This window comes from Montipora foliosa, unplaced genomic scaffold (genome assembly GCF_036669935.1).
Source record: "Montipora foliosa isolate CH-2021 unplaced genomic scaffold, ASM3666993v2 scaffold_449, whole genome shotgun sequence".
Classification (NCBI taxonomy): Eukaryota; Metazoa; Cnidaria; class Anthozoa; order Scleractinia; family Acroporidae; genus Montipora; species Montipora foliosa.
In genome coordinates, this window is record NW_027179755.1 from 510,001 (window position 1) to 531,497 (window position 21,497).

Consider the following 21,497-nt stretch of genomic DNA (forward strand, 5'->3'; position numbering starts at 1 on the left):
GAAGCTAAATGACAGCATAGTTGTGAGTCTAACCAAACGTACGAAAGGTGGTGTCGGTTTTTTGGCTTGTAAGTCTGGTCCGTATCTCACCGTGTCCCACGTGGTAAAGGGGAGCGTGGCAGACGAAACTGGTGTCATTAAAAAGGGAGATGTCATTCTTGAAGTGAATGGCAAGTCACTGGAAAACGTTCCAAATTTAAAGGCCTTGGAAATTCTTGACCAGGTCCCAATCGGCGAGACGTTGGATTTAAAAATCCGAGCTCAGGACGGGTATCAAGTCCGCCTGGAAACTGCTTTTGACGAGGAAGGAGTAGTAAAGACAGTTCGAAGTAATAGCCCATTAAAGTCTTCCAAAAATTCTACAATGGAAAATGGGAAATTACAAAACGAAAACGTTATGGATGAAAAATCAAACGGAGAGCCAACGAACCCGTCAAGCGAGAGAAAGACGACAAAGGATACATCCAAGTGTTTAGAAGTCGTTCTTGAAAATATTAACGGAGAGAAACAAGAAAACGAGACGTCGAAGAAGGAAAAACCGACTTTAGATAGAACTGTTGAGTCTCATCAGGAGATTACTGATCCAGACAACGAAAGTTATGTGTTTGATGGGTCAGTTGGTGTCCAGAAATGCCCAGTCAGTGGAGCATACTCGCAGTATCAACAACCAAAGTATATCAAGCTAGAAAACCTCCTGACGAATACTTTCACAACGGATACGCTTCATCAAAAGACAGCAGAGGTGATTTTGAATGTCTTGCCATTGTTGCTGTCAGTACTAAAACGTAGAATTGTACGTAACCTTAGGTGACCTCCACTCCTTCGAAAGAATAAATTAAACCGAATGAAATGTCTGTAATCAAATCGTTTTTATCTAAAAATAATAATAATAGCTTATGACTCTTTCAAAATTTTCGGCTGCCCTTTACGGTAGTAGTTCCGTTTGCGCTATTGTTCCGACACATTGAAAGCTTTTGGGTAAAAAACAATAGGCAATCAAAACTCATCACAGTTATTTAAGCCGGCAGGGCCCTTGAAATTTGAAACAAAAATGACCGATTCTGAAAGCCTTTGTTTCCGTCGAAAACGCGTTCTGAGAAAAAAAATCAGACAAATTTTATCGTTTACATTATTTCCTGTTGTTTAAAGCTATGTTTCTGTTGGAGTGCAGGTTTCATTTAAATTAGGGCTTGATTACATGAAGAATCGGTCAGCCCGGGCTGAAATTTCAGCCGGTTAGCAGGGCTGAGATTTCAGCCCAGGTTCTGCAAGAAATCCTCTTGAAATGAAAGTGGCGATTTCATGGAGCAGGTGTCAGCCCGGGCTGAATTACAGCCTGGGCTAAAAATCCTAGCCCGGTTTCAAAAACAGGGTTAGGATTTTCAGCCCGGCCAAACTGGCTGAAAAATACGCAAAAAGTCCATGTAATCGAAATGAAATTTCAGCCCGGGCTGGAAAAGGAAGGTGAACATGCGCATTAATTGTGTTTTTGCATCTCAGTAAATTTTCTCACGCAAAATTGCGTTTTGTGCCCGGGCTGAAATTCATCATGTCATTGCAACAAACTTTCAGCCCGGAGAACTGAGCGAAATTTCAGCCTGGGCTGAAACTCGCCAGGTTATCAGGCCCTAAAGTTAGTGTAGCTGAGGCTTGAATGAAATAAATGTGCATATATTCGAAGTGCGGGTTATAGACGAGAGATAGAAGTAATCCTCTCAAATATCTGGACAATTTAGGCAATTGTCTCTTATAGACATAGGTGGCTCTCTACAACGGGATTCTAACCCATGACTTCTAAAAGGACTCGATAAATGAAATAAAAGGAAATTCAAATAAAGTTTTGCTCTCACAGACAAAGGATAGCCACTTCAACATGGCATGCAAATTTTGAGGCGAAAACCACGTCGACACAACTGATATAAGAGATATTTTCAATGAAACTATAGAATACTTTTCACACATCTCTCAATGCGTTTTTTTGTTAATTAAAGAAGTATCTCTACAATCCGGGTCAAAAGACTTTAGGACACCTGTCAAATTTTGGGCGAAAAGTAGAGAATTTGCTATACATGCTACCATCGTTATATGAGCAACGCGTGTTTTTCTTTCGCTGCCTTTTTCGCGGCCCCCCCCCCCCCCCCCCCTCTCCCCTTGCCCCCAGACAATGTTGAAACGTGGGAGCGATCGATGAACGGATCTCGATTTCGGAGACCGTGAAAAATCAACATTGTCATGGGGGAAGGGGAAAAAGCGGGAATTGTCCCAACAGTTTTGACCAGGATTGACTGAGAAAAGAATTTCTTGGTAATTGGTCTCAAGGCCGGCTAGGTTCATTGAATCTCATTAGAGAATTGTCTCAGACAGTAAAACAATATAATGCACCGGTGTAGAGGTAGTGTGAGGAAGCCGGATTGTCAAAACGGTGGGTTGCGTTACAGTGCGCAGTCAAAAGTTCTCGGCCACATTTCTCGGCTATTTTTAGGAAGATATTTAGGTATAGAAATTACTTTTAAAAAAAGACTACAAAAAACATAACAATTCTTTCTTTTCTATTCATACATTCGCCTTTGGCTTTAAACGATCACCGCGTGTGTATTTTTCAACATTTCTCGTCCTAAAAACAGCAAAAGATCAAATTAGATGCAAGCTTATTATTTTGCAATAGCCGAGAAGAGTTAAAAAATGCATTCAGCGTTTTTTTATTCAGAAACGAACGCCAATAGACGAGTTCACGCTCTTGATTGCATCATGGGTAATCAGGGCAACATGGCGGGAAATTCAAAGGTTTGTATAGAAATTCAAAGCAAAGTATACTGTACATGACTCTACTTTATAGACTTTCGCCTTCATAAACCAAACAAAAAGTTCATGTTCACAACTGAGATGAACTAGAATTGGTATCCGTTCTTTGGAATTCCTAAATATTGCTTTTTTTGTCTCCATACATTTTCTGTAATTTTGTGGCAGAAACTCTTTTTAATAAAATAATTTCTACAATAGCTATTCTCTCCAAATTTATTCTGCCGCAGCTTTAAGCGCATATCTTTTGTTTTGGAAAAAAAAATTAATATCATGAATACTTTTCATCATAAATACTTTTCATCGGTTTGGACTTCCTTACAAACCTTTGAATTTCTGTCCATCTTGCCTGATTACCCATGATGCACTCAAGAGCGTGAACTCGTCTATTGAAGATCAGCGAAATTGTGTATAACACAACATGCCATATCTTCTGGTATTTACATCAAAAGCGCAACCAGAAAATGTGTTTTTAAGAGTGAGAACTGTGAGTGAGAACTGTTGCCATTGTCAACAACGGCTTGGGTCACCGACAGACAATTCAGTTTTGTATGACACTGATTATTATCAGCAAGATGAAGCGCAGCAAATTTGGCGAGGCAAAATCTACAGAGACATAAATGTGGCTCTTTCCCTTGTACTATTTTATTGTCTATGCGATTTGTTGTCTTTCAACTTGTGAGGAGTCGAGTTCTGCTTAGCAAAGTCAAATGATTGCGGCCGCTAACTGTGCGGAGTCTGGGAACGAGTCTCCTGAAAATATTCTTTGCTGGTTTTAAGCTTCCATAAAATAGAATTTACTACAACAAAACAGTCTTAACGCAATTTTACAAATTGCTCACTATTTTGAGAACATATATGATACGTTTTCCAGTTTTGTTCGATGAAACTCAGTTTCAGATTGCAGCTGTATTTCAAGCGCTCGCAAAACTCCCTTTGGCCTATTGCTATCCAGGCCTACCTACCTATACACCGTGAGCCAAAGAATTCATACCAAACTGGCGTCATTTTCTAGAGAGAATTTATCAGACCACAACAGCAAGAATTCTGTGCCCGGTTGATAACAATTTTTTGTGTTTTGACCATTGGCGAAGCGCCTTATATTGCCTTTATTCTGAACCTCTTTTTTTCCCTTCCCAGCCTCTCCACTGTTCCTCAGGCCGCTGTTTGGGTTCCTTGATGCAGCCTTACGGGGCTTATCCCAAGAGACAATATGGTGTCCCCAGGCAACCAGACGAGGTCAAGATTCATGCCAAGGACTTCCTCAAACAGTATTACGACTCCATGAAACTGTGAGTAGCGGCACTGCTTAGTGAACTTCCTTTCCAGGCAAATTGAAAGTTACCTATACATTTACAACCTGAATTACTTTGCAACCCGCTTTATCGCTCATCCACCATTAACGTGAAATTGTTAAGACCTATTATAAGCAATTTTTAGTAAACTCAAGGGAATTTTTGTGCTTTGGGTAACCGTTTAAATTTTTATCCTTTCCTATACAAGGAAGCTATGATCCTCGCAGTTATGAACGCAACTTTTGCACTTGCTTAGAGAAGCCTGAAAAATTCAGGACTTCAACAGGGTTTGAACCCGTGACCTCGCGATACCAGTGCGACGCTCTAACCAACTGAGCTTTGAAGCCTCTTGCCGAAGTGACATTAAAGGGGAACAACCTACCTACCTCTTTAATTGTTAACTGGTCTGAAGCAGTGACTCACGAGTCTTAGAGTCTTATGAATTGTTGTATAACGATGAGGCCTTTTGCGGCGTAGTGATCACATGGTACAAAATACAAAAACTGCCATACTGGAACGCAAATTGTGCACTGCGACATCAAAAACAAAGAAAGCTAATTAAAAATTTACAATTTCTTTGAGATGTCCCAGTGGGCAATTTTTGTACCGTGTGATTACGAGCTGCAAAAGGCCCATTGATTCAGTTGTTGTACCACTTTTACCGTGTGCGCAAAACATGTAATGTGGATCTGATCAGCACATTTTGCATACAAAAATTGAAAGGGTATGCCTGCCAAACGCCACTCAGTGACAAATAAGCTAAGTTCAAGATAAATAGTGATTTTTTTGATACTACTGCTTTTGGTAGTTAACCTAATGAACATTTTTCCATACTTCCTTCTATCATGTTTTCTTTTTTTTTTTTCACAGTGAAAATAGTCTAGCCCACCAGCAACGTCTGGCAGTGGTTTTAAAGGAGATTGAAGAAACTGGAACCTATGACTTGGCTGAGAAGGAGCTCATCTTTGGCTGCCGATTGGCTTGGAGGAATGCGTCGCGATGCATAGGACGAATACAATGGAATAAATTACAAGTAAGATTTACTAGACCCCTTAAAAAAAGTTGTTGGTGACATGAAAAAGAGTTTTTACTACTACTACTACTACTACTACTACTACTACTATTACGACTGCGACTGCGACTACGACTACTGCTACTGTTGAGTGAAGAATGGGTAAAGTGCAATAAATTACTAGTAACTTGATAGTTCCTCTTAAAAGCTGATACTGACTCGGAAGTAGAACTATCGTTTAAATTCGATATCAACTCACTAGTATCACATTAAGTCCCCAGCCGTGCGTTTTTCGGATAATTCTCCAAAATCCAGATTTGGTTTAACTTTAAACATCCACTCAAAAACTCATTGACCCCAGGAGTGGGACTTTAAGGATTTTAGTCTGTCTAACGCCAGACGATTTTACTCGTCAATGGGGAGGGGGATGGGGGGGGGGGGGGGGGCTTCAGGGCGGTTCAAGTGTCAATGAGGTTAACGTGAAGAGAGAGTTAGCCCGTTGAAAGATCTTGTTGTGCTTGATAAAACACTGTTGCATGACTCGAAAAAACTGCTCTAAGGCTACATATTGTACATATTATAAGAACGTCCCGTCGTCAGCCATCCATCTCTTTGTATCCAACGCGCAGTAAAAAGAATTCACTCGCTCAGTTCATTACACTCCAACACTATGTGGTCTTAGGTTTTTGATGCCCGAGATGTAAATACTCCGGAAGAAATGTTCGAAGCGCTGTGTAAACACATCAAGTACGGCACAAACAAGGGAAACATCAGGTAAACACCAGAGCACTAAGATCGATTTACCTTGATACGTATACTTCAACAAATAAGTAAACCCTGTCTTTAAAGACACAGGATAAAATTAAAGAGAATGTTTAGGTTAATACTACCGCTGAGACAACCGGGTTGAACTCATCCCGTATACCGTCTCTCGTTTTTTCCCGCCCTAGATTCGTGTTCCAGCTGTTCAATGTTGGCCAAAGACATGCTTTCATCTGTCCTCTCGGGCTTTGTTGCCATAGTAATAGTACGACTTCACGACATAATTCGTTGTTTTGTTGCCAACATTGTCCCAAGAATCTGATTCTTTGTACACAAAAGGTGGATAACGCTATCCACCAGATAAATCACTTTCCATTGGAAAGCGGCGCAATTGGTTTCGTTATGACTTATCCACTGGATAGTGATTTATCCGGTGGATAGCATTATCCACGGTGGTCCAAAAGAGCCAACACAAACAAAAAAAGAAGCTCAAACAAAAACCCAGAACATCAACAAATTCTAAACCCTAACCCTAACCCAAAAGCCTAATGCAACTGTGACAAAGAAAGAAAACCCAAAGAAGAAACCAAAGCACCAACAAGGTAAAAAGATAACGCAGACAAAAAAGCGCAACGCAAAGAAAAAGGATAACGCAAACAAAAAAAAGCACATCGAAAACAAAAAAGGGTAAATACTTGGTGCGGGCACTCATATTGTAGTCCCAGGCACTCAGTCCCAGACACTCATTAGTGGTGTAAACATTAGGAGTCCTATGTGACCTGTTCACTTGCTCGCCATCTCCCACCATGGCAACGTTCATCGTCGTCATCCGCTATGGGATTATGAGAATTAGTCTGGTCTGTAGCACCGAGTTTAATAATAATTTATCTCATCGGAGATGTTGTCAGCCCCTCTTGGCCTTTTAATCGCCGGGGAAGAAATGTCTTGTGCCGTGTAAGCCTTGATCTCTCCGGCAGGCTTCACATTACAGCTAGCAATCTTGCACGCTCCAGTGATACTATCTTTCCCTGAAGAATTAAAAGCTTCTGGAAGGAATTTAGCGCCTCGGGATCGTAAAAAAATGCTGAACAAGAGAAAGAGGGTGGATATTACGTTCATGCCAGAAACATCTGCCTCTTCAATATGCTAAGGGATGGTTAAGGACGTTTAAGTACGGCTAGGGATCATTAAGGATGCTTACGTACTGCCAGGGATGGTTTAAGGCTGCTTGGGTATTGTATTATTGCTAAGAGCACTATATGAGTTCCTGAGACTGAGTATCTAGGGACACTATATGAGTGCCTACACCAAATAGTTACCCTTTTTTGTTTGCGATGTGCTTTTTACTTTGTTGTTCTGGTTTTTTCTTTGAGTTTTCTTTTTTTTTGTTTGTGTTGGCCCTTTTGGGCCACCGTACTTATCCATTTTTTGAAAAACTGGGGCCAGGACAATCTTACTTCATCAAATTTTGGTATGACTCCTGGGTTCCAACCATTTGCTATTGTACTGTTTAACTGGTTTTTTTCATACCAGATATAGAGCTTTCATGTGTGTTAATACAGGCCTTAATGTATTTATTTGTAAACTGACATCACCAATGCCAATAAAGGTCAACTTGTGATAATCCCTTTCGCAGGTCCACCATTACCATCTTTCCTCAAAGAAAACGTCCATTTAAAGATTTCCGTGTATGGAATTCTCAGCTTATTCGTTACGCTGGTTACAAGCAGTCAGATGGTTCTGTCATCGGCGACCCTGCCAATGTTGAGTTTACTGAGGTAGATGCGAACATTCTCTGTTAACTTTGGGACAAGGGGCTCGTTTAATATAACGGTATTTTTCGTTAAGCGAGAACTGGCCAAGTAGCTGATTACTTCAGGCTCGGCTGGTGGCACAAAAGAGGCCGCGCATTCAATTGTAAGGAAACCTCACGTTGTGTATGAATCGAGCTCCCAAGCTTAGTTCTGGGGTACATTTCGCCGGCTTAGATGGGGTATGAGTTTCATAATATCACTTTACCAACTTTGCCATGGTTTGTTTCCTTCTTCTTCAGATTTGCAAGCACCTTGGTTGGGAAGGCAAAGGTGGCAATTTTGACGTCTTGCCTTTAGTTCTTCAAGCTTATGGCGAGGATCCCGAGATGTTTGAGATTCCTCCAGATATTGTACTTGAGGTGGAGATGAAGCACCCGAGGTAAGTTTTCAGAATTTTTCGCTGTAACGAATTATATGCTTCAGCCCGGCCAAAGTCACAGTAAGATGTATGGAACAGGACCTACAATATTGTAGATATAACGAAATCCTCGTCGATAACAAACACAGTGCAAAAGCCCAAACGTAAAATGTACCCTGATGTAACGAAGGAGTGTCAACGCGTGACAAAAGATAAATGAGAAACAGACTAACAAGGATGAAATTCCTTTAATCCTGAAACAAAAGAACAACTTCACAATTACAGTAACACCTCATTATAAATGCAAAGACTGACACTACCGACACACCTACAGATCTGCTTTATCCTTTTTGTATCTTATTAGCTCGATGAACTTCTTTATTTTTGGAGGCTTCTTGTAGTCAAAGTATAAGTAGTCGAAATTTCCAGTCCAATGCTCTTGTTTCTCCTTTTGCCAGCCACTTCCACTGAAATTTGTCCACCGTGTTTTAAAAACAAGTGAAACACTCTTGAATTGTACCTCCATATAACGAACATTTTGGTTGTTTTTCGGCAAATTCGTTATATCTTCCTTTTCGTTATAACGAAATCTCAATGATAATTGTAACAACACTGATGATGTTGTGTGGTGGTTTCTTTGACATTCGAATTTCGTTATTTTCTTTTGCGTTTTTCAAGGTATCCTTGGTTTGAAGAGCTTGGTTTGCGATGGTACGCCTTACCCGCAGTATCTTGTTTGATGCTTGACGTTGGAGGAGTAGAGTTTCCTGCCTGCCCTTTCAATGGATGGTAAGAATAGTATCACCTGTTTCACACTGATCGTCCATTTAGAAAGAGAGTGAACTGACAAATTCTATAGTTACGCCACAGTTTTAAAGGAGGTGGATTTGCATGCAGTAAAATCTCTTTCCTGGTCACCCACTTGATCTGCTTCCGTTGGTCCAGAATTCAACCCCACTCTCTGCGTATGGCTAACTGGCTTCAAAACACTATCATTGCATTTTTCGGAGGGAACAAATTATAGGGTTTGGCTCTGACTCTTCTTTTTAACTATTTATTTCTGCGGGTAACGATTTTATTGCGCATGCGTAAGATTTCTACGCCAAAAACTTGGTATTTCCTCATTATGAGGCGATCGCGATGACCCCTAGACCACGGAACACTATGAGACAGATAAAAGGCGAAATATTAAATTAAGAATTGTTAAGAACAGTTTTAAACGTGAACAACTACTTAACCCTATGGTTGGGTCTCGGATAGTGGACTTTGGATTTTGGACTTGGGACTACGCAAATGAACTGGATATGAAACAAACGATGACGAACTGAACATAAATGAGTTAACACTCAGCTAAACAACGATACAAGGTACTGACAAAGATTTAAAGAAACGCTGAAACACTTTGAAAATTTAAGGGCAATCGGTTAAAATCTGTTGAACAAAGTGTAGGCTACCCGTAGCCTCTTATTTTCATATGAACTGTTACAGTATTCACAAGGCCGCAGAAGCACCAAGCTTTAGACATTGTATTGACTGTGTAAAGGCTTTTTCCTTGTGTCTTTTATCTCACGTGGCAGTGCGAGTTAACTCGTCTCGAAATCGTTTCTTGTGTGATTTCAACTTCTTTGTTAAGGCATTTTTATTATATTTGTTAGGTACATGGTGACAGAAATTGGTGCACGCGATTTTGGTGATCCAGTCCGTTACAACATGCTGGAGGTAGGTCAGATAAAATGGTTTTATACAAGAAACAAACGACTCTTTCTTTGTTTTAAGGAAGGGTAATGAGTGGTAGCTTCCTCCAGTGATTTGAGGTTGACAACGCTTGAAATCTAGTTCAAGTATAACGCCCCAGACTACCTTATGGGTAGTTTTGTGGGTTGCAACTCCTTTCAGGCCAAAAAAACAGTGCTAAACAGCCCCCTCAAAGGTCAGATGATTACATCATTTTGCAGTGACGTTCTATCATTGGCAATTGCAAATTTCTGTTTATCTGCTTATTCCCACTGAACGATTTTGAAAGGAACCAAGTGAAACTTATCAAGCTACAAACGTTGAAGCTCGTGAATAATAATTCAACTGATATTGTTGTGTTCGTTTTATACCCCTGACAGCCTATAGCGAAGAGGATGGGGCTTGACACAAAGAGCCCAACTTCTCTCTGGAAAGACTTTGCCATGGTGGAAATAAATCTGGCGGTGTTACACAGCTTTCAGGTTTGAAGCACGACACGCCAATCAGGTTTTCTCTAAATAGTAGCAACGTTTTAAAAATAATATTAATAATTGCAACTTTATTTATTTCATTCAATGAAAGGGAAGGATACCAGAGATACCGCCCTCAGCCGGATGTAATTGTTGAAGAGGGAAGAAAACCGGAGTACCCAGAGAAAAACCCTCAGAGTAAAACCCTCAGAGTCAGATTGAGATCGACTGAAACTCAGTTCACATGTGACCCGAGGCCAGGGGTTGAACCCGGGTCAAAGAAGTGGGAGGCGCGGTTGATAAGCCTTAAACCACCCTGACTCCCAAACTACCCTGACTCCCGGAATGGAATAACTTACAACTAAACTCGATGTCACGTGTTGGCCAATCGCGGTTGACGTATAGACTATCGTATGAATAAGATGCTGATGCATGAAGCTTGTCGTAATGGCGGGAAAAAGTACGAAAACCAATCACAACCAGTTAAAGTTTCTAACTGGCCGCCAATCATAATGCAAAAACAGGCATCCTGCCGAGTGCCGGTCAGGGTGCTGGGCTTGAAACTGTGGATTTCACGGGTTCAAGTTTATCTGGGCCCGGTTATTCAAAAGCCGATTAACGCTAATCCCAGATTAAAAATTAACCAAGGACCTTATTTCTTTATTCCCAAATGCTGTTCAACGCTGATATTCGACAAAACTTTACACTAGAAGAAGACAATCTTGAAAAGCAAATATAAGCGAAAGAAACTTTCACCAAAATGTTGCAAACATGAAACAAAGGTTTACGCTAATCCTGGATTAAGTTAATCGGCTTTCGAACAACCGGGCCCAGCTGATCCCTAAATGAAGTTGTTGGGGTTCGTCCCTGGTTTGTTTCCTTGACTGTGTTTATGCACTTCCGTATGTTGGGATTCTCAAAACTTGTATATCTTGGCCGGAATGTGCCTTGCTGATGTGGGTGAGTGACATTTTTTTTCTTCCAGGAAGCTGGAGTTACCATCATTGATCACCATAGTTGTTCAGACTCTTTTATAAAACACGTTGAAAATGAGGTCAGTACTGAACCACTGTTACTTACGATGATACGTTTTGTTTTGGAAGCGAATATGGAAATTGATTGCGTTAAGAGTTGCCAAGCTGGAAACTGATTTTCTTTAAGTTTCAAGTGTCTAAGCTTTCAGCATTTTAAAGAAAATTTAGTAAAACAATTATTCTATTCGCGCTTGTTGGATATGAGACTGGTAATAATCAGCTCGCCGCCCCGTGCCTCGTTGGCTTTTAACCATCTCATACCCAACGCACGCTCGTGGAACAATTGTTAATTAAGCTGGATTTTATGAGCAATATTTTCCTATTTTGACGTAACAGGTTAAACTCCGCGGGGGATGTCCAGGGGATTGGGTCTGGATTGTTCCTCCAATGTCGGGCAGCGCTACAGGTGTTTTTCATCAGGTTTGATTCATTTCTTTTTTATATATATATTTTTTAAATTTGCGTTTTCACGCTCATTAAAAAAATAATAGTATTTTCTGGTGTTAACTTCTTTGGAGAACTTATGTATTGTGTTTTAAAACGTAAACTGTAAGTTTTGACAGTGGGTATGGTGTATTCGATTGCCATCATAGTAATAAACTGCGTGATTGTGTTCTTGTTAACAGGAAATGTTAAACTACTATTTGAAGCCAAGTTATGAATATCAGGTAATTGACGCCTCAAAATCAATTTTGAAACAAATAAATAGGCAAATATGTAGCCCTTGAAGTAATCGCCTGCAGCGTGCACTCAAGTAAACGCGGCAGTATACTATCGATTCAAAGGATTGAAAGCTCGTAATTGGACAGTTGTGACTGATAGGATAGTTCAAGGATGAAAAATACCTGCCGGCAAACAATATTGACTCAATTTCTTGCAACCATAAATAATAATAATAATAGTAATAATAATGTTGACGATGAGGATGGTGATGATGATGATGATTATGGTGATGGTGATAATTGAACTTCATGCGCTCAATATTAAAAACGTTTTTTGCAGACTTTGCCCTGTGAAAGAATTCAAATGTTTGGTCATTCTTATTCAGTTAAGTCTTGAGGCATCAAAGCTGTTTCATCATAACAGGAGCCCCAGACTTAAAGAGAAAAACTTCATTGTATTTGTTGAACGGCGTTTTTACAGGCCGATTTCCTTTCAAATTGATATTACCGCAAAACCAGGCCTTTCCAGCTAATCACAAGTCTTGGGTGAGAAATGAATACCCATGAGATTGAGAATGGTCACTCGTGCAAGACAAATCTTATTTAAGAACTCGTCTAAAATTAGCTTGATCTGTAAAAATTCCGTTACTGATAGACTAAGTATTGGAGTTTTAAGCTCCTGGTTAAGAGTTCCTTTCATGGTTATAAGATTTCTTGTTTATGTTTGTACTTCCAGGACGATCCTTGGAAACACCATAAATTGCAAAAAGGTGAAGCTAACGATGCTTTGAAAAAGAAAGCGTCATTCAAGGAAGTAGCGAAGTGAGTAAAAAATTTTAACGCCTCGTGCCTTGAGTCGTCTTCATTCAGTAACACTACTTAAACAAACCATAACTGGAAAAGAACGCATTAACGCAAGATTAGGATTACCTCAGCCCCGAGCGAACCAGAGCTAATTTACAGGACTTGACTTTTTTGTGACGCCGACTTTAGAAATGGGCTATTTCCACCACCCCATAATGCAATACGTTTTTTTTGGGTGGGGGAGGTTCTGTACATAAAAACAATACAAGTTATTTACTCTTGGGACTGTATCATGCTTCAGTGAACTTGATATCCATTGTTTTAACGAAAATAACAACCCCAAAATGAACTGCATTATGAGATTGGTGAAAATACTGCGAATTCTTAAGCTTGGATTGTCAATTTCTGGTTTTTCTCGTGGGTTCATTGAATCTCGGTTTCCAGGCACGAAACCTACAATATTGGACATTTCGAGGCAACCACCCCTCTCTGGCGCACATCCCTAGGCTTGTGGGTGTGAGTTTGGGGGGAAGTCTGGTTTCTCCAAGATTGCAAGTTTGACCTAGTACGAAATATGGGTGCTATTGGCTTCATATTACTGAGCGGGAGTTTAAGTTTAAGTTTTGTCGACACTAAAAATGTGCAAACAAAGCACATTTTAATAAAAATCGTGAGTCTCTTTATTTGCCTTTACCCCCTGTTGGCTATTTGCTATTTCGTATCCATAAAGTCGCCTCTGTTTTGTGTATATTTCACGTTCTTGAACTATTTAGCTTTGTTTCTTTTCCTCAGGGTAGTCAAGTTCACTGCCAAAATGATGAGCAAAGCACTGGCGAAGAGACAAAAAGCAATTATTCTTTATGCCACAGAAACTGGCAAATCTGAACGATACGCTAAGATGTTGGGAGACCTGTTCTCGTATGCTTTTGATCCCAAGGTGAGGACAATGTAGTACGCTGTGTAAGGGGTTGTAAAAGTCAAATGGCTGTCCTCCTAATTACTTTTTTTATTACCGTAATAACTCTACCATTGTAGTCCAGGCCTCGGTTATTCCAAAGGTGGATAACGCTATCCACCGGATAAAGCACTATCCAGGGGATAAACACTAGCAAAACCAATTGAGTTATCCAGTGGATAGTACTTTATCCAGTGGAAAGCCCTATCCACCCTTCGAACCACTGGCGCTAGATACTTATATCTGAGCTTTGAGATAGGTCCCTCTTCTGTAGCCTGCGCACAGGCTCTCCGTGGGTGGAATGGCGCGCGGTCAACAGCTGGGGAATTGAATTGAGCTTTGAAATGATGCTGTTGACTGCGCGCCATTCCACGCACGGAGCACCTGTGCGAAGGCTACTTCGTCTATGACTTGCGCGACTCAAAAGGATAAACCCAAAAGGATAGAGATGTAAAGTTCACAATTTCTGATACTGTAGTAACTGAGATCGTAAAATTCAAGCCTGGTAAAATAATGGCATGATTAATTTATTAGCATCTGCGACAGGGAGTAGATCCTTTGACTCATCGAAATGGGTTTGTCGACTGAGTCGGTGTAATAAATGGACCACCGTCAGAAAATTCGACGTTTCGAGCGTTAGCACGTCGTCAGAGCGAATTTCCCATTTTTTTGTTTCACTTCTCCACCGACGAAGCACCACAGTTTCTCTAGAAACTAAACCCCTTTAGCCTTCGATTGCGAGTTTCGATGCTCTTCCACGGAGTATTAAGGTATTAAATTAGGTTCTTATACGTCGATGTAGTGAAAGGAGTCCTGAGCAGCTAGGACTGTTGGCCGTGACTGATGTTTCGACAACCTTAGCGGAAGTGGTCTTCAGAGTCAAGTGACTTCCGCACAGGCTGACTGCCGAACAGTCCTTCTCAGGAGTCCTTTCACGCAAACGATCAAATTCCATCGAGGTGTGTAACTCCCAGGTTGAAACCATTTTCCATTTTAAACGAGGTTCAGCTTGGCATCGTCCTATCTTGCTGCAAGGACTGCCAATTTTGTTGAAACGGTGGCAATTGTTGATTGTCACCTGATACTAGTTTTTAGTATAAATACACAGGTGATTATACAAAATCGCGCGCTCTCATTGGCTCGCTATCTCGGATTATCAGCCGATAATCACCTCGCCGGACAAAATGGCTGCCAGTAGTCGTTTTGCCATTGTAAGTGAAGATGATTTCGCGTTGAAATGCTTTTTTTTTCTCTTTTTTTGAAATAATCACTTGTGTATTTATACTAAAACAATTATTCGCCTCAGGCTCAGTGATTATCAGTGAATATTCACCTCGACTTTGTCTCGGTGAATATTCACCGATAATCACTTCGCCTTCGGCGAATAATTGTTAAATATAGTCTCCATGAGTTTCCTCTAACTCCTTTGCGCGCGGAGCATACGAACCAGTCATCGAAGGGTCATATGCCGCCGGGACTCCTGAAGGGAACGGTCAGTGTTCGTCCTCTTTTTCCGATTCTGCCCAAGTTAATGAATTGTTTTATTTCAGATTATGTGTATGGAAGAGTATTCGTATCCCGACATAGAAAATGAGCAGCTTGTCTTGATCGTGACTAGTACCTTTGGCAATGGAGATCCACCCGAGAATGGAGAGGTGAATCAGTTGACTTCGTTCAATTAGTTATTTTATACAAAGACTAGCATGAAGCATAAAGTAAACGGTCGTCAAATGCAACTTACCGTCTATATTTGCTTCCCATGTGTTTTTCAGGGATTCGCTCGATATTTGTACGAGCTCCGACATCCGGCAGTCGGGTGGGTGTCTTTGTTTATTTATAGTTGTGCTCAACTGAATTTGTTACCTTTGCACTTTCTGGCACCATGGGTAATTGGTTGACCTACAGATTTCTTTTATCAGTTAGAAATTACAAATATCCGCCCTCTTTTAATAGCCAAGCTTATCTAGACCGACGGAAAAAACGTACTACAGCCAGAATACCCTGCGAGCAGAGTTTCCCTCTATCTTCCAGCCAGCCTAGACTTTCTTTGAATTGCCGCTCACTCATGGGATGACTTGGGGGTGAGGGGTAGGGGGTACGGGGTGAGGGGTACAGTAGCTGAAACAACCCAAACCTTTGCAAAATACTAACCTTAGGCCTAAACATTATCTAAAGCATATTGTTTAGGCCTAAGGTTAGCATTTTTGTTGGCATTTTGTTTTGGGTTGTTTCAGCTATTGTATCCTTCACCCCCTACCCCTCACCCTCGGAATAGTCATGCCGCTCACCCAAAGAAACGGATGAGTCAGTCCAGTTTCGACTTGTCAAAGCTGTTAATTTTTATTTTTCCCTATAATCAATCGCCACGTGTCATCAATATTTTGAAATTCATGACAGCGTGGTAATTTTTCAGGGAACTCACCGGGTAATTTTAGAAAGGAAAAGAAATATGGAAAGACATCAAATTGTATACTTTTAAACTAATATATCCGTTTAGTCTCGGCTGAAGACAACATGCTTTTTTTTTCTTTAGTACTGAGACTTCTCGCAAAAAACTTTGGCAGATCAGCAGTCTTTTAATTCAAAAGGAGAGAGAAAAGCGCCTTAATTTGAAGAAAGACGGCCAGCCTTTGGCAAGTCTCAGGTGAGAAAGAGATGTTAAGTGGAGGTGTGGCACATATTTATTTGCTCGTGATTAAAGGCACTGTTTGTTTCAGTTTCAACTGAGTGAACCAGGGGACCAAATACACCTCAATAAAGAACCTACTAGTCCTAGAAAGGTACCCAGCTTCAGAAAATAGCCGGGAATTCAGTATTGTTTACCTATATAGTATTTATTGAAGTCTAGTGGAGATACCCCGCAATCCGATCAGTCATGTTTTGATAACATTGTATTGAAACGTCTCTTTTAAACAAGTCTTAGGGAAGCCGAGTTTTACTATATTATAATGTTTAACTGTGTCAAATGCCCCACATACAGATATGAACCACGGGCTGCTGGCGGGTGCTTCGGACCCTTGCCCGTCCAATCAAATGATTGAGCAATGTTGTCCAACTTGTATACAACATAACATGCCAATGTTCCTCAAGAATGTTCAACTGGTTTATTTAGGATTTAACATTTAGCTTTGCCATTGCTGCTCAGTCTTCGAGAAAATGGCGGGAAACATGAAGCAGGAGATGAAGTGAAGTGACTTACATTTGTCACCACTCCCCCCGGGGCTTTTCAGGACTAGCTTACATTACTGCTCGGAAAACTTTGGCCATACTGCTTGTTATTCAGTTAACAGTAAATTGTAGAAACGGGAGATTACCCCGCGCCCCTTTCCCATGTTCCGGTTTAGGACACTGCATCATTCAGAAACCTGACTGAGCAATGAATGTGAGCACTGGATAAATTCCCCACTCAGTATAGGTAGCTAGCTTACAAGCTTACCTTTTTAATCCTTTTTGTTTGCTAGGTACTCTGTATTCGGCCTTGGATCAAAGGCCTACCCAAACTTCTGTGCTTTTGCGCGCTCCCTAGACAAGATTATTCAAGAACTTGGCGGGGAACCAGTCATGAAAATGGGAGAAGGAGACGAGTTGTGTGGACAAGAGGAGTCATTTAAAGAATGGGCCAGAGCTGTATTTCAGGTAATAAGGCTTGTAGGCGGAAGACACTTTATGGCTCAATTCCTTCTGAAAAAAAAAACGCCGAGAGAGAAAAAAATGGCGCGTTTCGCTTTGAGATATGGCGTGTTGTTATCGCTGCAGCAAGGAAGAAAGATGAAATAAATGCGTGATTTTAAGACCCTTCTGCATGAAAGCAAAAATCCGTGGTCATATCTCGTTATTGTAGATTCCTGTCGGTTTTTTCACGAAATAGTATTCTTTCTTTAATCTGAATTCTTTTTTTTTTGTCTCTTCAAAACTAACGTTTCCCAAATTCCAATTCGGCCCATGTGTATTCAGTGGACTTATAACCACTGTCTTCGTTTGGCGCTGGTAATTCCAAACAAATTTTATATAAGAATCTTGCTGCTGTTCTCGTTTCCAGGCCGCATGTGACGCCTTCTGCATCAATGATGAGGCCACCAAAGAAGCGACTCATTCTTTAGACACTGTTCAAAGTGGCTGGGTACCAGGCCGCTTTCGCCTTTCCAAGAGTGCGTTAGCAGATAAAGAACAAACACCACAACTGGATGAAGGTGTGGTATGCTGTAGTCACATAGCATTCAATAGGCTAGAGGGGAGCGAGGGGAGTGCAAGCTCTGGAATATCCTCATTTGCTTTATCATCTGCTCTATACTCTAGACTGTTAGAGTGTATTCAAGAGGAAACACACATGCTCTTCTTGCGCGTTTCCTTCTACCCACGCGCGAAATGTCCCAGTGTTACAAAGAGAAGTTGGACATTAACTGTTCAGCTTTTTTATTCTTACTGAACTGAATTTTTATTCTTACTGAAGTGAATTACGGAAAAGGTGATTTTGTCTTTCTTTGGTGTTGTAGGCTTGTCCCACATCTGCGGTAAAACAGTGCGATCTGCGACTTTGATGTCCGTTAAAAATCTGCAGTCTGCAGATTCAAGGTTGGTTTCTGCGTTTGAGAGTCTGAGAAGAAATTCATTTTTTTATCGCCATCATCGTCATTGTCATCGTCATCAATGTCGTCGTCAGAATCATTATCATCGTCATTGCCATCGCAGTCGTCGTCAATGAACTTAGCGTCGTCGTTAGGGACTACGACGACGGAAACGGCACCGAGAATGTTGTCAAAAAATGCTATTTCCCGTCATTTTAATAATATAGCCATTATTCCAAGTCGTTCGGCGTGGAATGTGTGTATCAACATTGCACGAATGAAATTGGTATGAACGGTGTAGATGTTTGCAGACAAAATCAAAAATTCATCGTCAGGTGCTCGCCGTCCCCCGGCTCCGCATGACCTCAAATTTGGTCATTTCACGTCTTTGTGAGGACGAGAACAGCTAAAAGCTAGAAATGTACCAAACTGCAGTAAAACGCACGTGCAGGGAGTGCAGATCCTTTGTTTTTGTTCATTGAGGTGATTCAAAATTCATAGAATTTGTCATAGATTTTCAATGAAGAACTTCGCACACTGTTGTATCATGTCAAGGAGATGATAAAGATGTATACGTAATAAAAAAGTGGGGTCACCGTGCTCGTTTCCTGGGACGACGCTGACAAATACGGCTATTTGAACTACTTTGACAATTATTGCTGCGCACTCCCAATGTTGGACAAATTTTAATTAGTTCGATTTTATAGATGTAATCCAACTTATAACGCAGAGAAAGGTGTCATTCGATGGTTAATTCAAGTACGTACCTGAAAAGTGTATTTGAATGCCCTTGTGTTACTTAACGCTCCAAAATAGATTTAACTTGAATGTGAGCTGTTGGACTCGTAATGGCGGCTCCTTTCCTACAATTTTATGAAATTACCAAAAAACTGGATGGCCATATATTTTTTCTGATTTTTTCACTACTCCATGAAGACAGCGTTCTCAGCAAATATACATGAAATAAAAAAGAGTTGTTTAGCAGAGTTGTTTAGCAGAGGACGACTAAGATCCTTAAAGTAAGCAGAGCGGTTTCCTCTTAGTTATTAATCCTATAGTTTTGAGGGTTCTTTAGGGAGCTTAAGCAGGGACGACGGCGACGGTTAGGAGAACGCCATGAAACAATAGGCTTAAGGTGATTCCCTGGTCTGTCTCTCTCTACTCCTCCATGGCGTTTGTTCAGTTCCTGGACAATTATTACAAATTTTGTATAGGTAACACATGATTTCGAGTGCAATTTAATAAATAAGCACTAGTAAAATTTTCAAAGACGAAAAAAAGTTGCACGAACCCGTAGGGCGAGTGCAATTTGTAGTCTTTGAAAAAAATTACGAGTACTCATTTATTCCACATTACACGAGAAAAATCATTTAGATAAGAGTTAGCTTGTCGTAATGAAGAAGAAGGATCGCATTTGATTGGCAATCTGTGACTGTCTTTGATCATTGACCAACCAGAATGGTTTGTTACTTTTTTGCACCCAATTACGTCTTTCTCTCACTGTGTTACCTGGAAACTGCATTTTTCTTAGCCAATCAGAATGGAGAATCTTCATTTCGGCTTAAGCCACCAAATCCTCTATCATCGTCACGCGTAAAAAAATGACTGCATCTTTTTTTTTCTTCTTTATCAACAAGTCGATCGACAATTTTAGTAAAACTGAAAACAAACAATACCGATGAGTTGCAATACAAACCTGGGGACCATGTGGCAATCTTCCCAGCCAATCATCCCGTGTTGGTGCAGTCCCTGGTTGACAAGTTGTCTGGAGACGTCGACCCAGATACACCGATTGTCATCGAAACATTACGTGAGATCAAAGGTAAAAAGAGATAATACGTGAAATTTGAACTTACCGTTGTGATTTGGGATTGTATCAAGAATATATTAGACCACTTTCATAAATGACGACCACCTTTGCATTTTATTGTATTTATGTCAATTAGACCAACGTAACTGTCCTCATTTTGAAGTAAATATTCTTTTGAAATTTGCTCGTTGTAGCGAGGATAGAAAGGCTTATTAGCATTAAGACAAAAGAATATTTTATTTAGCTGCCATTATGAAAGAGGTCTCCTGGCGGGTTCATACTAGGGACGTAACTGATAAGGCTACACGAAATCCCGAGTTCTACTTTGAATGTGAACCGGGTTTATTTTAAGTAAAGTACCTTACTTTGTAACCCTAGAAACCAGGTATCTTCAGAGAAGCCGAAATACGACGTCAAGTCTAGTTTTACACAGTTTTTAAGCAAGCAACCGTGGACAATAACCCTGCCGGTGTATGTTGGATCAACTGGTTTCATCTGACGATCGACGTAATTACACCGATACAACATAGCGAATTGGAGCAATGTACTCCTGTTCGACACTTCGGGGTGCAGGGGTGGCGTAGTGGTGAGAGCACTCGCTTCCCAGGAGTCATAAGTGGGATGAGTTTGTTGGTTTTCTTTTCTGCACCGAGAGGTTTCCCTCCGAGTACTCCGGTTTTCCACTCTCACAAAACCAACATTTGACTTGATTTGCGTCAATTTATTGATTTCAGTTTACAGTGTCCCCAATTAGTGCTCCAGCGCTAGAACGACTAGACACTTAAAGGCCCACCTTCAACCGACAGGCATTGCGTGCCGTGGAAAAATCGTCATATATGAAAATCCTGCCAAAGCCGAAATTCATCCTGTCAGATCTCTACGATAAGCAATGCGAATTTCTTTATAACAAAAACAACGGTCGAAAAGCCTGTCGGGTAGAAATCGGGCCTTTAAATAAAGTTCCTTTCCTTTCCAACTTCAAACCAACCCTTTAAACTAATTTCGTGTTAAAATTAATTTTAAGTAAAGCAGAAACTCGTCCCTTGTGGAGCAGAATTCTCTAGTTGCTCCAAAAATCCCAAACCGTCCGGTCCACTTCGCGAGGTATCACCCAAAATCCCGAAATTTCAGAATAAAAAGTTGAGCATGTTTAATAGCTTTTATATATTTGTGCCTGTGGGGTTTTCCCTCTTTGTAGGACCATTCGGCAAATCCAAGAAATGGGAAGCATTTACACGTCTTCCTTCGCCAATAACCGTACGCGAGGCTCTGTCCCGTTACCTGGATATCACGAGTGTACCTACGCCTCAGTTCATTCAATTTCTGGCTTCAATAGTAAGTTGACTCGTGCTCTCACTGATAGGTGTTATTCAGTGATCCGAGATTGAGGATTTGAAAGAAAACTCTACATGTAATCATTTTA

General features: G+C 40.7%; 1 pseudogene; it reads left to right on the top strand.

The window, feature by feature from the left end:
- Window positions 1-21,497, top strand: part of LOC137989267 (nitric oxide synthase 3-like) — a 40,154-nt pseudogene that overhangs the window by 10,907 nt on the left and 7,750 nt on the right.